Source organism: Cryptomeria japonica, chromosome 2 (genome assembly GCF_030272615.1).
Source record: "Cryptomeria japonica chromosome 2, Sugi_1.0, whole genome shotgun sequence".
NCBI classification, from domain to species: Eukaryota; Viridiplantae; Streptophyta; class Pinopsida; order Cupressales; family Cupressaceae; genus Cryptomeria; species Cryptomeria japonica.
In genome coordinates this window covers 445809423-445827167 of record NC_081406.1, presented here as the reverse complement: position 1 = coordinate 445827167, position 17745 = coordinate 445809423, and positions in this window count along the sequence as shown.

The following is a 17745-nucleotide window of genomic DNA, read 5'->3' as shown; positions in this document are numbered from 1 at the left end:
GGTGTGGTTGTAGCCTTGAGTGAGACTCAAGGGATAGAAGGCAAAGGTGTGTAGGTGGGTTTATCACCTTACTACTGCCAAACTCAGCATCACCCTTCCTCCTCCACCTTCCTCCATTGTAGATAGTGATACAAGTGATTCAGATGATGAAACTCCTTCAACTCTGACTCGTAGTGTTACACCTCCGCAGGGTCCACTTGTAGTTGAGGAGCCTCATTCTCCACCTCCACCTAGACCTCGTTGGGCTCGACAAACACTTGAGTTAGTGGGTTCTCTTGTTGGGAGTCCTTCAGATACTCTAAGGACTCAATCACAACATTAGGACCTTCCACATGCTTACATTTCTACCACTTCCAATCCATAGTTATTTCAAGAAGCATCAGGGGTTCCTGAGTGGGACCAAGCTATGGAGGAAGAGTATAGTTCCTTGATGAGGAACAACACATGGGATTTAGTCCCTCTCCCTAAGGGGAGAAAGATGGTTTGATGTAAGTGGATATATCAAACCAAGTTTGCAGCGGATGGTAGTGTAGATAAGTATAAGGCTCGACTTGTTGCGAAAGGTTTCTCTCAGGTTCTAGGAGTTGACTATACTAAGACCTTTGCTCCCATAACCAAGATAAACTCTGTTCGCTTGACACATTCTATTATTGCATCTTATGGTTGGGTTGTACATCAGATGGATGTGAAGAGTTCTTTTCTTCATGGGGATCTTGATGAGGAGATATATATGGAGCAGCCACAAGGCTTCCTCTAGCATTCTTCCTTGGTTTCCATACTGAGGAAATCTCTCTATGGCCTTAATCAGGCCCCCATGGCTTGGTACACCAAGATGGATTCCTTTCTTCTCTTAGCAGGGTTCACTAGGTGTCATTCCAATCCGAATGTCTACATTTTGTGACAAGATGATTGACACTTGATACTTGTGCTCAATGTTGATGATTTGATCATTACAGGGAGCACCGCATCCATCATTAACAGTGTCAAATCTACTTTGCATGACAGATTTTCTACGACTGACTTGGGTCTTTTGCACTACTTTCTCGGGATAAATATTTCACAGTCACCTTCCTGGATTACACTTTCATAGTCCAAGTATTCTCTTGATCTACTTGCACACTTTGATATGGCTGATTGTAAGCCTGCATCGACTTCCTTTCTTTCAAGAGTCAAGCTTGAGGCTAGGTGTTCTTCTCCACCAGTTGATGCCATATTGTATCATTGGCTTATGGGTAGTCTCATCTACTTGACTCACACATGTCCTGACATTTCATTTGTGGCTGGCATTGTTTCCCACTTCATGCAGGAACCACATGAGCTTCATTGTAAAGCCGCCAAACGCATCGTACACTACATCTAGGGTACACATCATTATGGGATTCACTATGTAGTAGGAACAAGACTTCGCTTGGTTGGTTACACAGACTCTGATTGGGTTGACGATCTTGATGATTGTAAGTCTACTTCTGGTTACAACTTCCACCTTGGTTCGGGCCCCATTTGTTGGTAGAGAGAGAAGCAACATGCTATTGCTCTCTCTTCGACTAAGGATGAGTATTGAGGGGATGTTAATGCAATGAATGAGACTATTTGGCTTCAACATATTCTCACAGAGTTTGGGTTCTCCACTCCATGACTGACAATTCTACATTGTGACAATCAGAGTGCTATTGCAATCTCAAAGAACCTAGTTTAGCATCAGCAGACCAAACACATCGAGATTTATATGCACTACATCTGAGACCTGATTCAGGAGTAGTTCATTGATTTGCAGTATTGTCCTAAAGTAGAGAAGGTTGCAAACATATTCACCAAACCCTTCACTGAGAGTAAGTTTCAGCAGTTGCAAGCTCTCTTGGGGGTGCAGGATGTCTCATTAGGGGGGGTCAGCTGACTTCTCCTTCCTCTCTTTTGGGGGGGACTTTTTCCTCTTTGAGGTTTTGTCCTTCTTCTTTGAGAGTCTCTTTGTACATTTTCTTTCTTTTGTGGGGGAGTTATTTCCCACTGGGTTTTCTCCCTTTCTCTGTTTGTGAGACATTGCATTGCATAGGTTTTCTTGCATTTTCATATTGTACATGGGTACCTATCATGGCCTAGTTGTCGGGACCCATCTTGCAATGTTGAATTGAGTCTTCATTACCCTAAGTTGCACTTAAGGGGGGTGTTGGTGAAATTATTTATTCTTATAGGATATAATTACACTTTAGTTAAGTTAACTTAGGATAATGCATCTCATCGTAGTTTGGATACGAGACACTTAAGGAAGTGTGCACATAGGGATGATGCTTGTAGGAGAAATTCCACCTTTTGTGGTCTTATCTTTCTATTACATTCCACATTCGGTGGGTGATCCACCTCTTGTGGAACATTATATAATTTCTCCTACCTACCCCTACTTTTTCTTACCTACCCTTATTTCTCATTGAGCCACATGTCATGATTGTGTGCTCACATATCCATTTGGCCTTGCCTATATATGTGGGTCTATATTCATTGTATTGGTTAATATAGTTGATCATTTGTATGTTGATGAGAATACAGTTTGTTCTTGTCATACTATTGTCTCTCTTTTGTGCTTTTCATTGTGCCCTTGATCTTGGCAAAATCTCACAGATTTTAAAAGATTTTTCTGTGGATTTGACAGAACTTGGAAGTTGAAGTCTATTTTGTAACACCACTTAGATAAATATGTGGACATCACTATTTCTTATGTCCCAATTCTAGTATAGTAAATAGGGTTTACTTATTTTTTTATTTTTTATACAATAATCTAACATAATCGATAATTGGAAGACTTTTCAATAACTAGGAACTGCAGCATTAGGAAAGTAAAGAAAAACAAATAAATGAGAATATACTGGTAGAATGACAAGCTCAAATTTATGAGACACACACTCTCAAATGAACTTGTCCGCAACCAACTTTACATGATTCAAACACACAACCTGCAAGTCCATAGGAATTTACAGGCATGCAAAAATCTATAGGAATTTTTCCATCTCCAATAGTTCTATACCCTTCAAACTAGCTACTCAATCCTTTGATATCACTTGCTAGATAACCCAATTTTAAACCAGGAAAAAATAATTCATATAGATGCCCTTGAAGTGATAGTCTTGATCAAGAGCAAGTTAAAACTGAATCCTTCGATATCCCTGTTAGGCTTTAAAGATAACAAAACACTTAGCTATAAATCTATTGTTGTTAATTAGGAAGTCAAGAGTTAAAGGGAGAAGGACACGTCAAACCCAATTTGTAGAGGTAGAGGTAGAGGAAGAGGCAAAAGAAACAAAGGACTTGGTAGAGGAAGAGGAAGTCGAGAGTTAATTCAATCCATCACGGGTGGTTTTCAAATGAACCCGCACTTTTTTTTTTTTTTTTAATAATGCTTGTGGTCATTGGAATTCCGACTAACACGGGCTTTGTCGGAAAATGTCGTTGGCATTTCGATGTTATTGGGCATTTAAAAAAAAAAAATCAAATTTGATCACAAAATGACTTGTCCGTCGGAAACCTCTGTTGGAATTTAAGGCCAAATGTATTAGTGTATGGTGGTGTATTTTGAGTTATAATTACTGCTGCAAATATGTATATATTTATGATTTCTATATATTTTTTTATGGATGAACCCAACTCCCCCCCAATTTTTTTTTCCCAAACCCATGAATTGAACCCTTGAATTAGAATAGGAAATGGAAACTTAGGTTATATCATGTTTTTAGTGGAATCTCCAAAGCCAACGCTTTTTGGAGTGAGAATGAAGCATCATCTTGCTTACAAGATTTGTTCTCTTGTGTGGCTATTGCTCTGCATGAGATGGTGGGTGAATTGTGATTGGGGAAATGTTTATCAATGCTAGTCTATTTAATAGTAACAAGGGCAGGTTACAACGTTCTTGGTTTCCACACTAGGCTTCAGTGGTAGTGAAGTCAATCAACATTTAGGTTTTTATTAGATTTTAGAGTGTTATCAAAATGAAAAATATATATATTTTATAATATTTGAAATTTTAATCATGATTTGTTTCCAAATTTTATCATTCCAGGAATTGGTTTTCAATTTTTTCTATGCCAAATAGGAACACAAACCCTGTGACATAGGTTATTGACACATAACATGCTCATGTCTTACAAAAATCTTTAGAGTTTTAGAGGTTGCATCTTATTTGTCTTTAAATATGGCAAGCCAAATATGCTTATATATGAATAAATGTCCCAGAATATAGAGAATATGCAAGACAAATTATTCTATTTTATATTTACAACAATGTTAATGGAGTTTTAAAGAGCCTTGTTAATTGAATGTCTTCTTTATACAAAATTATATCCTGCTAATGCTATTGGCTACTCTAAACGAGTTGTTGCAAACATTCAACGTCAACACTATTCTGAGGCACTTGAAGATCTAAGTAAAGCTCTTGAACTTGATCTAGAGTTTACACAAGCTTATTTACATTGTGCTTCTCTTTTGTGACAACTTTGCAGGTATTTTTTTAACCTTTCTTCTATCACCCTTCTAACAATGTGTTTTGTCTTAACCTTGCCTTGTTGTGGGGGAAGCGGAAAAAATACATGGTAGGTGAAGTGCTAATCATTATTCCTTGTATTTAATTGCAAATTATTTCTATACTATGAATACCTGAACATAGGCAGATTCTTTTTTTTGTGACAATGCTTTAATGATTCTTTCTATGACATGCTGAGATGATTGACTATTCTGGAAATCAAACTTGTACTTCATAATATTTTGCTATTACAATGATAGATGATAGTGTAAATATGTAAACATGTGGATTGATCTAATGGTTGCATGTCATTGGAACTGTCTCTGTTTTTGCATCAATAATTTTTTAATTCACTATGCAACTACTGCTTCTTTGAAAAGAAGCATATTTAATACACTTTTTTGGTCTTATAGGCATAGCCGCCATTCAGGTGCACTTGAACAAGATTTGGCTAGACCAATTTTTTTGCCCCGATTAAACTAATCTAGTGTGGTTTGAAGACATTAAAACTTTAATTGTAAATACATTAAAAAAGAGAAAAGAAAACATGTTGGGATTTGTTAATATGTATTATAAAAAATTCTTAATACTTCAACATAAGTAATAATTTAATCAATGTCAATGTTGTATTTCTATTTCTTATAATAGAAATATTTTATTAGGCTAAGTGGTGTCCTGGTTGACTTTGAGTAATTGATTTTGTGAGGCCCTACCCCGAGCCATCATAACATTGTAGTTTATTTTCATGTTGGACCTATTATTGATACTTTATTTTGATGCATTATGGATATAGATTCTATATGATCTAGTCATTGGATAAGATTGATATGATGCATGTCATCTATTTTTTATTCGTAGTGCTTCATTTATGATGTTAGAAAACATGGATGCATGCCTTACGAATGATTGAATTTCATGATGATGCCATTGGGTAAATTATTTCATGTGGATTCTATTGGATAATTGATAATTTGATTGTTATGATTTAAATTGTATGCAAAGTGATTTGTATTCTTTTCATATATTAATATTGCATGTGATTATTTGAGATTATAATGTGCAAAATGAGATGTGCAGGAAAACTAATCCATGTGACCATGGAAACTATTTGGAGAATCAAACTAAACCTATGTGCGTTAGTAAAGCCAATGATTGTCTATTTGGAGAGACAACACCTCGTATGTGATGTGTTTATATTCGTAAATGTGAATGCTTGAATGTGTGTTCAATTTGTATTTGTTAATTTTGTTAATTCCAAAAAAGGACATGCCAAGCGTATTAAAGTGATGTGTATTTTATGGTGTCACTTGACACTTGTGTTGTGATGTGAGTTGGCAATGACATGTCCTTTGGAGGGAAATTGTGTAGCCAATGCATTATTCAAATATCTTGTTGTGGTCCCAATAGAGTCTTGGTTAGAGAGCCATTAAAATGGTCAACTCAAGTTTAGCTCGTAGACAAACTTTAGGTGGGTTTCTGGAGGGTCAAACTATCTCCTAAGGTTAGGTTTAGGGAACTTTTGAAGGGCCATATGATATACCTACAGGTCAAGTTCAATTTTATCCATGTGACCCACTCACATGTGACTATCAAGTCACCTCAAAAGTGGGTTTTCCAAGATGGACACAAATTCAACTTTTGAGGATTGCTCCTTGGTTAGACAACCTTCCATTTGAGTGATAGTTGTTTTTCCCCACTTTCTATTACCTTTTTCAGTTTCCATTTTTAGAAACCATGTAAGAGGTTGGGAAGGCCAACCTATGGGATATCACATCCTTTCCAAGGAAGTTGGAAAGTGTGAGGAGAGCCTACTTAGGGAAGGGATTCAAACTTAGGATCTTGATCACCCACTCTCAAATCTTGGAGACTTAGAGTTGTTTTTGAAAATTTGGGACAAGAGATGCATTTTTGGTTTTTGGGAAGAAGACTAGTGGATTGGGTAGCTCTTCTACAACCATTCCTCATACCATTTGTAGGATCAAAGGTTGGTAGTGTTCTTCCATGCATTTTGATTACCATTGTCATATGTGAAAAAAAATTGTTTTTGTATTAGCTTTTGTTGTATATGTGATTTGTGGTGTTGGTTGTTGAAATTCTTCTTTGTGATTATCTTTGTGATTTTTGTGATTATCTTGTGATATGGGTGTTTCAAGGCCATACCCACCCTTGGGAGGGAAGAGTAGCCTTGGGGTGAAGGGTTGATTGATAGCCTAAAAGTGTAGAGAATCTCTTCTTGGAAGAGAGAGATACACAAGGGTTATGGGACCCTTGCTGCATTGTTTTATGCTTATGCAAAAGGGGGTCACAAGGGGAGATTTGGGCTTGTAAGACATGAGGGTCATAAGGGAAGTTTTTCGGTCAAGTATATGACCTTGAGTTGGTTGTATTTTGGTAGCCTTGTGAAGGCATTTGTTTCTCTTTCTTGGAGATCTCCTCTAGGTACTTGGCCCACCTTCGCCCCATAAAGTTAGTCACATAGTGACAATGTGAATCCTTGGGTTGAGAGTTTAAGGTTTGTATAAGTCTTTCTTGCATGTATTGTTGAGTTTGTTTGTAACTCATTTAGCCTTGGTTCTCCTAGCTCGATGGTGGCTTAATGTAAGCCTAGGTTGGCAGGTGAGCCTCCATGGTCACTACCTATAAATTTTGTTTGCAGGTTTACATTTGGGATAAAGGATGGAGAAAATGTGAGGCCCTACCCCGACTCATCCTGGCACTTCTGTTAATTTCATGATGAGACTATTATGGGTGCTTTATTTTTATGCATTATGGATTTAGAACTTATATGATTCCATGATTTGGATAACATTGATGTATATTGATGCTTCATTTTTATGCATTATGGATATGAAACTTTATATGATGCTAGAATAGAATTACTTTTGGATGATGTATGTCATTATTGGATTTGCAGGACTTCATTATGATGATAGAAATAGGATGCCTATAATATGAATGGATCAAATTTTGAGGGTTATGATAATTGCTTATGTGGATCAGTTGGATATATGAGATATTGATTTATTACTATCAATTATATGAGTGTTTGATGTGTATTCAAATTCATGTGTTTAATAATATATTTGTGGTTATTTGGAATTACTAATTTATAGATGCACAGGAAAATTATCCATGTGACCATGGAAATATTATGGAGAACCAAACCTAGACCTATGTACGTTTGTAAAGCCAGGGGTTGTCTATTTGGAGAGACAACACCCCGTTTGTATTGTATTTTATTTGTGAAAGTAAATGATGCATGTGTGTTAAATTGATTTTATTAATTTGTGTAATCCAACAAGAGACAAATTCCATGTGTGATTTTTATAATGTATTTTATTGTGTCACTTGACACGTGTGTTGATTAGTGTCATTGATTTTTACTTGTCTCTTGGAGGGAGTTTGTTTCTACCAAAGCCATTTCAAACATTTGAGTGTGGTCCCAAATTTGCCTTGGGTAGGGAGTCTTGGGAGTGGTCAACTCAGGTTTGACCTGTAGGTTAACTTCAGCTGGGTTTCTAAGCGGTCAAATGCACTCCTAGGGTTAGTTTTAGGGCTTTTCTAAAGGTCCAAAGGGTATACCTATGGGTTAGGGGTGTTTTTAAACATGTGACTACTCCCATGTGATTGTTTAGTCACCTTAAAAAGTGGTTTTTCCAAGGTGAGCGAAAATTCAACTTAGAAGGTTCCTCCTAGGATAGACAACCTTCCCTTTTGGTGTCAGACTCTCTTCCCCATCCTCTCTTACCTTTTCTCTTTCTAGTTTTAGCAACATGTAAGAGGTTGGGAAGACCAACCAATGAGAACTATCACTCTATCCAAGGGGTTGAGAAGAGTGAGAGAGGCCTTCTTAGGCAAGGATTAGGGACTTAGTGAGTTAATCACCCACTCTCCATTGTTGGAGATCAGGCAATTTTGAAGAATAGTTGTAGGATAGAATTCTAGCTAAGTGTTGGTGAAAAGATTGTGTGGATTTGGGCTTCTCATCCCCAACTAGATCTATCAAAACCTTTGGGAAGATTAAGGTTGGTTTTTACTCTCTCTTTGTTTATGTTGTATATGCATGTTGAAGGAATGCTTGTATGGAAGAGTTGTTTATATGTAATTTACTTTGTGAAAGAAAATGTGATTTTTCCCCTTTGTTATTTTTATGCTTTTTTTTGTATTGGGAGTGTCTAAGGCCTTCTACTCTTGGGAGAGTAGGATGCTCTTGGGGTGGAAGAAGTTTGATAGCCTTGGGTGAGAGGCTCTCCTTTATGGAGAGTGATCTCAGGGGTGTTCTTTGTGACCCTTGCTGCATAGCCTTGTTTATGCATTTGGGGGTCATAAGAAGAGATGATATGGCTTATATGCCTTAGGGGGGCATAAGGATGTAGGGAGGTATTTGTGTTGTATTGGTTGCCATGAGGTGGCTTGAGATGTTCCATGCTTGCAGTCTCCCCAATGGTATTTGGTCCACTTCCACCTGTGGAAAATCATCACAAGTTGTGGTGAAGTGTAGCCTTGGTTGGGAAAATTGTTTGTTGTGTGTTTACCCCTTTTCTTGTTGTGGTTGTTTGTTTGTAACCCATCTAGTGCTTGGTTCTCCAAGCTCGGAGGTGGCCTCTAGTAAGCCTAGGCTAGGAGGTGAGCACTCCATGGTCAAGCCTTATGTTTTATTTGCAGGTTGCTTGGGATGGGAAGGAAAAAGAAAGATATAAGTTGTTGGTTTTTACTTGAGTTGCAGAAAAGATTAGGACAAGAGAAGATGTATTTATGTTGTAGCTTTGTAAAGGAAAGCCAAATGTTGTATTTATTTTCCAAAAGTAAAGAAATGTATGTATTTTTATTCTAGGTTCTTATTCAATGGAAAGGAAAGACTAGTAGGGTTTCAAACCCATTTGTAATGTTATCTAAATTGTATACTGAATATGCTTAAAAAAATGCATTATTCTACTTAGTTATTTTTGCAAAAATGAAATGTATGAGTTTTATTAAGTCCTTTAGTTACCAAAAATAAAGTTGTTGCATTCATGTTATTTTTGAAATTTAAAGTTCTTTTATTCCCTCATGCAAATAAAATTATGGGAATGGGAAAAGCATGGAAATAGTCCTTTTGAGTTAAAAGAAAATACAAATTATGTTAAATAGGTTTAATGTATCTATCTCTAAGTTGATTTTAAATGTTTCTAGGCTATTGTAGTTGTTAAAATTTATACATTCTGTCATTTTATTCATTGCAAAATATAAAATCTAGTTATTTCATTATGTCACTTATTTATTGCAGAAAATGTAATTAAAATTAAATAGTCATCTATTTCCAAAGTTAGCATTAGATAAAAAAAAAAAAAGAGAAAGAAATGCATTATTCTAAATCTGCTAGCTTGCTGTTTGTGTTTTAAATAAAATGAAATAGTTACAGATTGTCTTAAGCAAAGAAAATATAGTATATTCCCTCTAAGCTAGGGTTATTGTGCAGAAAAAAATAAAAAAGAAAATGGTTAGATTAGGATTTGTGATATTAATGAAATAGAATAAATTCTAGGGCATTCTCCTATATTTAAAACTTACAAAAAAAATTTAAATAAATTTACAACATGCTAAAGTAAGTTATATATATATATATATATATATATATATATATATATATATATATATATATATATATATATATATATATATATATATATATATATATATATATATATTCTATGAGAAAACTTAGGATTTTACAAAAAAATATGTGTCACTACCTGTGAAACTTATTTTATTTTTCCATTATAACCCCCAAAAGAATATATATATATATATGCGATGCTTTTTTAGATTTTTTTTTTTTTAAATTTGCTTTGAATCTCTCCCAGGGCGGGAGGCTTGGGCGGCGCAGGACCCCTGTGGGATGCGACCCACATAGGCACCGAGGTGCCACTATGGGCCGAGGCACAAAGAGGCGCCCGCAGCACCGTTGTGGGCCGTGGACCGCAAGGGCGGCCTTGGTCGCCCCTACGAGCCGCGTCCCGCAGAGACGCCATGGCGCCGCTGCGTGGTGCGACCCGCAGTGGTGCCTAGGCGCCACTGCGGTGCTTCGCAAACCTTGTGGTTCCCCCTGCGCATTCACCGCCCCCTCGTGCCTTGGTAAACTCCACTCTCTGTGACACCCCATGGCTGCCACTCCTTTCACAGACCTGCACAAAAAAAATAGAACACACCCATACACAAGCTGTAACCCAATTTTCGGGTTAGGGCAAAACACCCATAAATTATATTATAAAAAAAAAGGGGGGTGTGGGTTGTGTAGAAGAAATAAAGGAGCTAGGGTTTTATTACTTTATTATAAAAAAAGGGGGGGAAACCCTATTCGAATTTGAATAGGGTATTCCTCCCATAGACTTTGAACAAGGTTAATTCTTTATTTGTCAACTCTTAATAATCTTTTATGGGTTTAGATAAACCTATGTATAAATATATAGACATATATATATTTATATAAATTTATATATATATTGTTATGTCTTCCTAAAGTAATAGTACCTAGTTATATATGTAGTCATATATATATGACATATAAATTAAGGTGTTAATTGGATTAATTAATCTAATAGTGAAATTTACTTTTGCTATTAAGTAGAGTTTGTCTCAGGGATTTAATTAAAAGCTAGATTTAGAAACCTTTTTGGGTTTGATATTTTGGAGGATATATAAAAATAAATATATTGGAAATAGTTAGCCTTAGAGGATAGATTTTATTGGCCAACTTTAATAAAGTTTTATAGCACTATTTGACTATGGGATTAATCGACCCTAGAGTCATACTTTAGACAAATTATAATTATTGTTAAAATAATAATAGGTTTTATAAAGATAAGTGCTAGGGCAAACTAATTTAATTCCTAGGCAATTAATAGGCTATTTGAGATTAATAAAATCTCTTGAAAATTTATTTAGAGATTTTTGTTTAAACGAAATTATTATTACTAATTACTTGATGAGATAATAATAATTCTTTGGAGAATTATTATTCCGCATTCAATTTAGATTATCTTGCTTACTTGATCTAGTGTTTAGATTATTTATTAGATGAAAGAAATCAAATGTAGTTAAGACAAGACTTGTTAATGCATTATTTAGCAAACTTAGTTTCATTAGATTATGTTTCAAAAAAAAAATTATTCTGTTTGTGCCCAAAAGTTTGGGCATGACATTTTGGTATCAGAGCAAGGTTTCCAACACTAGGAACCTTTCTCCATTACGTTTCGCTTTAATTATTTAATTAATTAAATTATATTTATTTTCTTAATATAGTTAATTTTAAATAAATTAAATCTTTCTCCGAAAAATTATTTATTTATTTCATTTTATTTTATTTTCTTATAAGGATGCCTCCAACTACACGACAAGCTTGCAAATGTGGTAGAGGCCCTAGGCGTTAATGCATGGCACATGAAGAGGTCGATGGGGAGGAATCGATCCCAGAAGGGAACCTAAAGGCTCCTCCTCAATGGCCGGTTGACTCAAACCGAGACATCTTGTTAGCTCTACAGAACCTAATTGGCATAGTCCAGGATAGGCTTCCAGCAGTGGATCATCATGTTGAAAACCAAAACTCAGGGAGCCATAGAACAGTGGAATGGGAATGGAGTAGGAGTCCACCTCCTAATCCCGTAGAGAGTTAGGTCAAGCATGAGCCCAAGTCCATTCACCTACCAGCACCACCTCCAGTAGTAGCACTAGTGTATTATGAGAGGGCACATCGGGATCCAAGAGATCTGATTAGAGAGGTTATGTGCCTTCAGCTACCATCTTTTGGGGGATCTACTGACAGGGTAGAAGTAGAGGCATGGCTTTTGAGCCTGGATAGGTGCTTTGCATTGCACTCCTACGAGAGAAATCTAAAGGCACATGTAGCAGTCCACCTATTGAGAGGAATGACCTCCACATGGTGGAGACAGAAGGAATATAAGTGTGGCTTAGTGGCAGATACTCTCACATGGGAGATTTTCACAGAGAGATTCAGGGAGAGGTACTTATCAGAGCACTATAGATAGTATAGGGTGGATGAGTTCCATGACCTCTAGCAGAAGGGTCTTTTGGTGACCCAGTATGAGAGCAAGTTTTTTGAGCTCTTACCGTACGTGGACTACCTGAAAGATGAGAAGCTTCTCGTCAACCAATTTATCAAAGGGTTAAATGCCGACATAGTAGAACTGGTGAGGATGGCCACTCCAGGGAGCCTTCGGGTTGCCATGGAGAAGGCTTTGATAGCAGAGGAGATTTAGGTCAGACCTCAGGACTTGAGGGATCGGTCCCAGAACCATAACCCTACACCCCAGACTTATGGGTTTCAAAAACCCCATTGGAAGGGTAACAACAGACACACATCAGGTTTCTCCAAACCCCCTCCTCTATAGCAGTCATAGAAGAACCAGAGGCAGAGGCCTCCGCAGAGTCAGCAGGGTGTGAAGCCCAAGTAGTGGCAGTCTCAGGGTCAGAGGTGAGATCAGTGATCTTAGGTTCCTTACACACCTCCGGTGAGGACTCAACAGTCCTCTAGGGGTGGGTACAGTGGTTCTAGCAGAATAGGGGGACAATCTTTCTCCAGACCACAGGGCATGTAGTTTCAGGTACATGGCACTTGCTTCACATGTGGAGCCATGGGACACATGGTGAGAGAGTGCCCTCAGGGTCAGATGGCAGGCAATTAGAGGATGGCAGCATCAGAGCTGATAGTTGGGGATATGGGCAAGTCCCATAGGGTCTTCGCAGCAGTTGACAACCGCCAAGCAGAGCATCAGGACACGGTCATTGAGGTTGCAGGTATGATCAGAGGTAGCAGTGTATCTATATTATTTGATTCAGGAGCTACTGACTCTTTTATATCTCCATTGGTTGTGGAGCATTGCGGGCTAGTGGAAATTAGACAAGAGGTCAGTTGGGAAGTGGAGTTAGCTTTAGGGGCTAGAGTGTTAGTGGAATCAGAGGTTAGGGAATGTCAGCTTCAGATTGGCAATACCACCACTTTAGTAGACCTTAGAGTTATACCACTCGGATTATATGGCATCGTACTTGGCATGGATTGGCTTTATGCCCACAGAGACAAGATGGATTGTCACCTGAAAAAGATCAAGTGTGAGGATGATCATGGTTCTCCCATAGTAATCACTGGAATTCAGAGACCCGCATCTCTTTGTATGATCTCTGCAATGCAGCTTAAGCGGAGCATGCGAAAGGGATGCCAGTTATTTGCCATCACCATTAGTGATAGAGGAGAGGAAGATGAAAATGAACCATCTATTGACAACCATCCTATCCTTAAGGGATTTTTAGACGTATTTCCTTCAGAGTTACCCGGTATGCCACCTCGTAGAGAGGTTGATTTTCATATAGACCTTGTACCAGGAGCTAAGCCAGTTTCAAGAGCACCATATAGGATGACCACAAATGAGCTTAATGAGCTCAAGATGTAGCTTGAGGAACTCCTAGAGAAGGGCCACATTCATCCTAGTGTATCTTCTTGGGGTGCACTAGTCATCTTCGTGAAAAAGAAGGACAGATCTCTTTGATTATGCATGGATTACCATCAGTTAAAAAAAGTAACCATCAAGAATCGATATCCTTTGCCCAGGATCGACAATTTATTTGACCAACTTCAGGGTGCCAAAGTATTTTCCAAAATTGATCTGAAGTCAGGGTACCATTAGTTGAGGATAGTGGATAGCGATATCCACAAGACTGCATTTCACACTAGATATGGCCACTATGAGTTCATCGTGGTTCCATTCGGTCTTACGAATGCCCCAGTTGTTTTCATGAGTCTCATGAATGGAGTATTCCGCACATTCCTTGACCGTTTTGTGATTGTGTTTCTCGATGACATATTGGTATATTCACAGGATAAGAAGGAGCATGAGGAGCACCTGAGATAGGTTTTGCAGTGTTTGAGGGATAATCAGTTGTATAGCATTTTGTTGAAGTGTGCTTTCTTTAGAATAGAGGTCAAGTACCTTGGTCATGTTATATCCGGTGATGGGATCTCAGTTGACCCATCAAAGATCAGAGCCATTATGGATTGGCCAATGCCAACCAGTGTGACAGAGTTCAGGAGCTTCATGGGCTTAATAGGTTATTATCGATGTTTTGTTGAGAGATTCTCTAGAGTCACACATCCTATTACTTCTCTTCAGTGTAAAGGGAAGAAATTTGAGTGGACGGAGAAGTGAGAGAAGGCCTTTTAGGAACTTAAGAAGGCACTTACTAGCGCACATATCCTTGTAGTGTCAGATCCCTCAGCTGACTTCATGGTTTACATAGATGCTTCCCTAGAGGGTTTAGGAGCAGTCCTTATGTAGGATGGCAGAGCTATAGCTTTTGAGTCTAGGAAACTTAAGACTCATGAGCTTAATTACCCTACTCATGACCTTGAGCTTGCAGCAGTAGTGCATGCACTTGTGAGGTGGAGACACTTCCTTTTGGGTCATCATTTTGAGCTACATTCAGACCATCAGAGCCTTCAGTACATATTCACTCAGCCGAATCTTAATGCATGTCAGAGGAGATGGATGGAATTCTTGTGTGAGTATGATTTTGATGTTCACTACATCAAAGGGAAAGAAAACATAGTTGTAGATGCTTTGAGTAGGAGACGTCACGAGGTATACACCATATCTATGGGCACGGATTTGAGAGATCGGATAATGCAGCAGTTGCCAAAGGATGGATGGTATTTAGAGGTTTTCCAGGCTATACGATCTCAGGAAACTTTAGAAGGGAAATATGTGGATTATTCCTTAGAGTTTGATGGATTATTATGCCATAGAGGGTGCATCTATGTACCTTCTTCCAAGGGATTGCGGGAGTTCATTATCATGGAATCTCATAGAGCTCCTTATGCAGCACATCCCAGAGTTAAGAAGATGCATGCAGACTTGAGGTAGTTATATCATTGGCCAGGAATGTGATAGCTTATTGCTGAGTTGGTAGCCCGATGCCTCGAGTGTTAGAGAGTCAAGGCAGAGCACCGCCATCTAGGTGGGTTGCTCCAATCTCATGCTATACCAGAGTGGAAGTGGGATACTATATCCATGGATTTCATCATTGGTCTCCCTATGTCATCTCGTCACCATGATGCCATCTTGGTAATGGTTGACAAGTTGACCAAAGTGGCCCACTTTTCACCAGTTTGGACTACCTTCACAACACCAATAGGAGCACAAGTGTTCTTGCGAGAAATTGTCAGACTTCATGGCATTGCATGCAAGATCATTTTTGACAGGGATTCCCTCTTCACTTCTTCCTTTTGGAAGGCATTACAGGCAGCTATGGGCACCAAACTCAATTTTAGTACAGCCTATCACCTAGAGACGGATGGTCAGACAGAGAGGGTTAATTAGGTGTCAGAGGATATGCTTCGCATGTATGTCATGGATCACCAGACCAGATGGAAAGAGTACCTTCCCTTAGTGGAGTTTACCTATAACAATGGGCATCACACATCTTTGGGGATGCCACCCTATCAGGCATTATATGGCAGACCTTGTAGGACACCATTGAGTTGGGACTGCATAGAGGATAGAGTTGCTATTGGTCCTAAGATAGTTTGGGATATGGAGGAGCGGGTGGATTTGATTAGGCAGTGTCTTAGAGAGGCACAGGACAGATAGAATAAGTATGCAGATGCGAAGAGGATAGATCGTAGTTACTTGGTTGGAGATAGAGTCTTCTTGAGAGTGCGGCCGCATAAGAGTCCAATCCATTATGGAAAGGGTTCTAAGCTTGCACCTCATTTTGTAGGACCATTTGAGATCCTTGAGAGGATAGGACTAGTTGCCTATCATTTAGCATTGCCACCTAGCCTATCGCGCATCCACAATGTGTTTCATGTTTCAGTTTTTAGGAAATATATATATGATGAGTCTCATATTCTAGATTGAGATGCCTTGCAGGTGGAGTCAGATGAGCAGCTAGCTTTGGAGCCCATTCGCATTTTGGCACACCGGACGCTGGCCCTTCGAGGGCGAGAGCTGGACCAAGTTAGGGTCCAGTGGGATTGCTATGATGAGGTTACAGCTTCATGGGAGGATGGAGCACATATGAGATCACAGTACCCCCACCTTTTTGATGAACTCTAGAAGGAAGTTCATTCCTAGAGGGGGAGGGTGTCAGGCCCTACCCCGACTCATCCTGGCATTTCTATTATTTTCATGATGAGACTATTATGGGTGCTTTATTTTTATGCATTATGGATTTAGAACTTAAATGATTCCATGATTTGGATAACATTGATGTATATTGATGCTTCATTTTTATGCATTATGGATATGAAAATTTATATGATGCTAGAATAGAATTACTTTGGGATGATGTATGTCATTATTGGATTTCCAGGACTTCATTATGATGATAGAAATAGGATGCTTATAATATGAATGGATCAAATTTTGAGGGTTATGATAATTGCTTATGTGGATCAATTGGGATATATGAGATATTGATTTATTACTATCAATTGTCTGAGTGTTTGATGTGTATTCAAATTTATGTGTTTAATAATATATTTGTGGTTATTTAGAATTAACTAATGTGTAAAGTGAGATGTGCAGGAAAATTATTGATGTGACCATGGAAATATTATGGAGAACCAAACCTAGACCTATGTACGTTTGTAAAGCCAGGGGTTGTCTATTTGGAGAGACAACGCCCTGTTTGTATCGTATTTTATTTGTGAAAGTAAATGATGCATGTGTGTTAAATTGATTTTATTAATTTGTGTAATCCAACAAGAGACAAATTCCATGTGTGATTTTTATAATGTATTTTATTGTGTCACTTGACACATGCGCTGATTAGTGTCATTGATTTTGACTTGTCTCTTGGAGGGAGTTTGTTTCTACCAAAGCCATTTCAAACATTTGAGTGTGGTCCCAAATTTGCCTTGGGTAGGGAGTCTTGGGAGTGGTCAACTCAGGTTTGACCTATAGGTTAACTTTAGTTGTGTTTCTAAGGGGTCAAATGGACTCCTAGGGTTAGTTTTAGGGATTTTATAAAGATCCAAAGGGTATACCTATGGGTTAGGGGTGTTTTTAAACATGTGACTATTCCCATGTGACTGTTTAGTCACCTTAAAAAGTGGTTTTTCCAAGGTGAGCGAAAATTCAACTTAGAAGGTTCCTCCTAGGATAGACAACCTTCCCTTTTGGTGTCAGACTCTCTTCCCCATCCTCTCTTACCTTTTCTCTTTCCAATTTTAGCAACATGTAAGAGGTTGG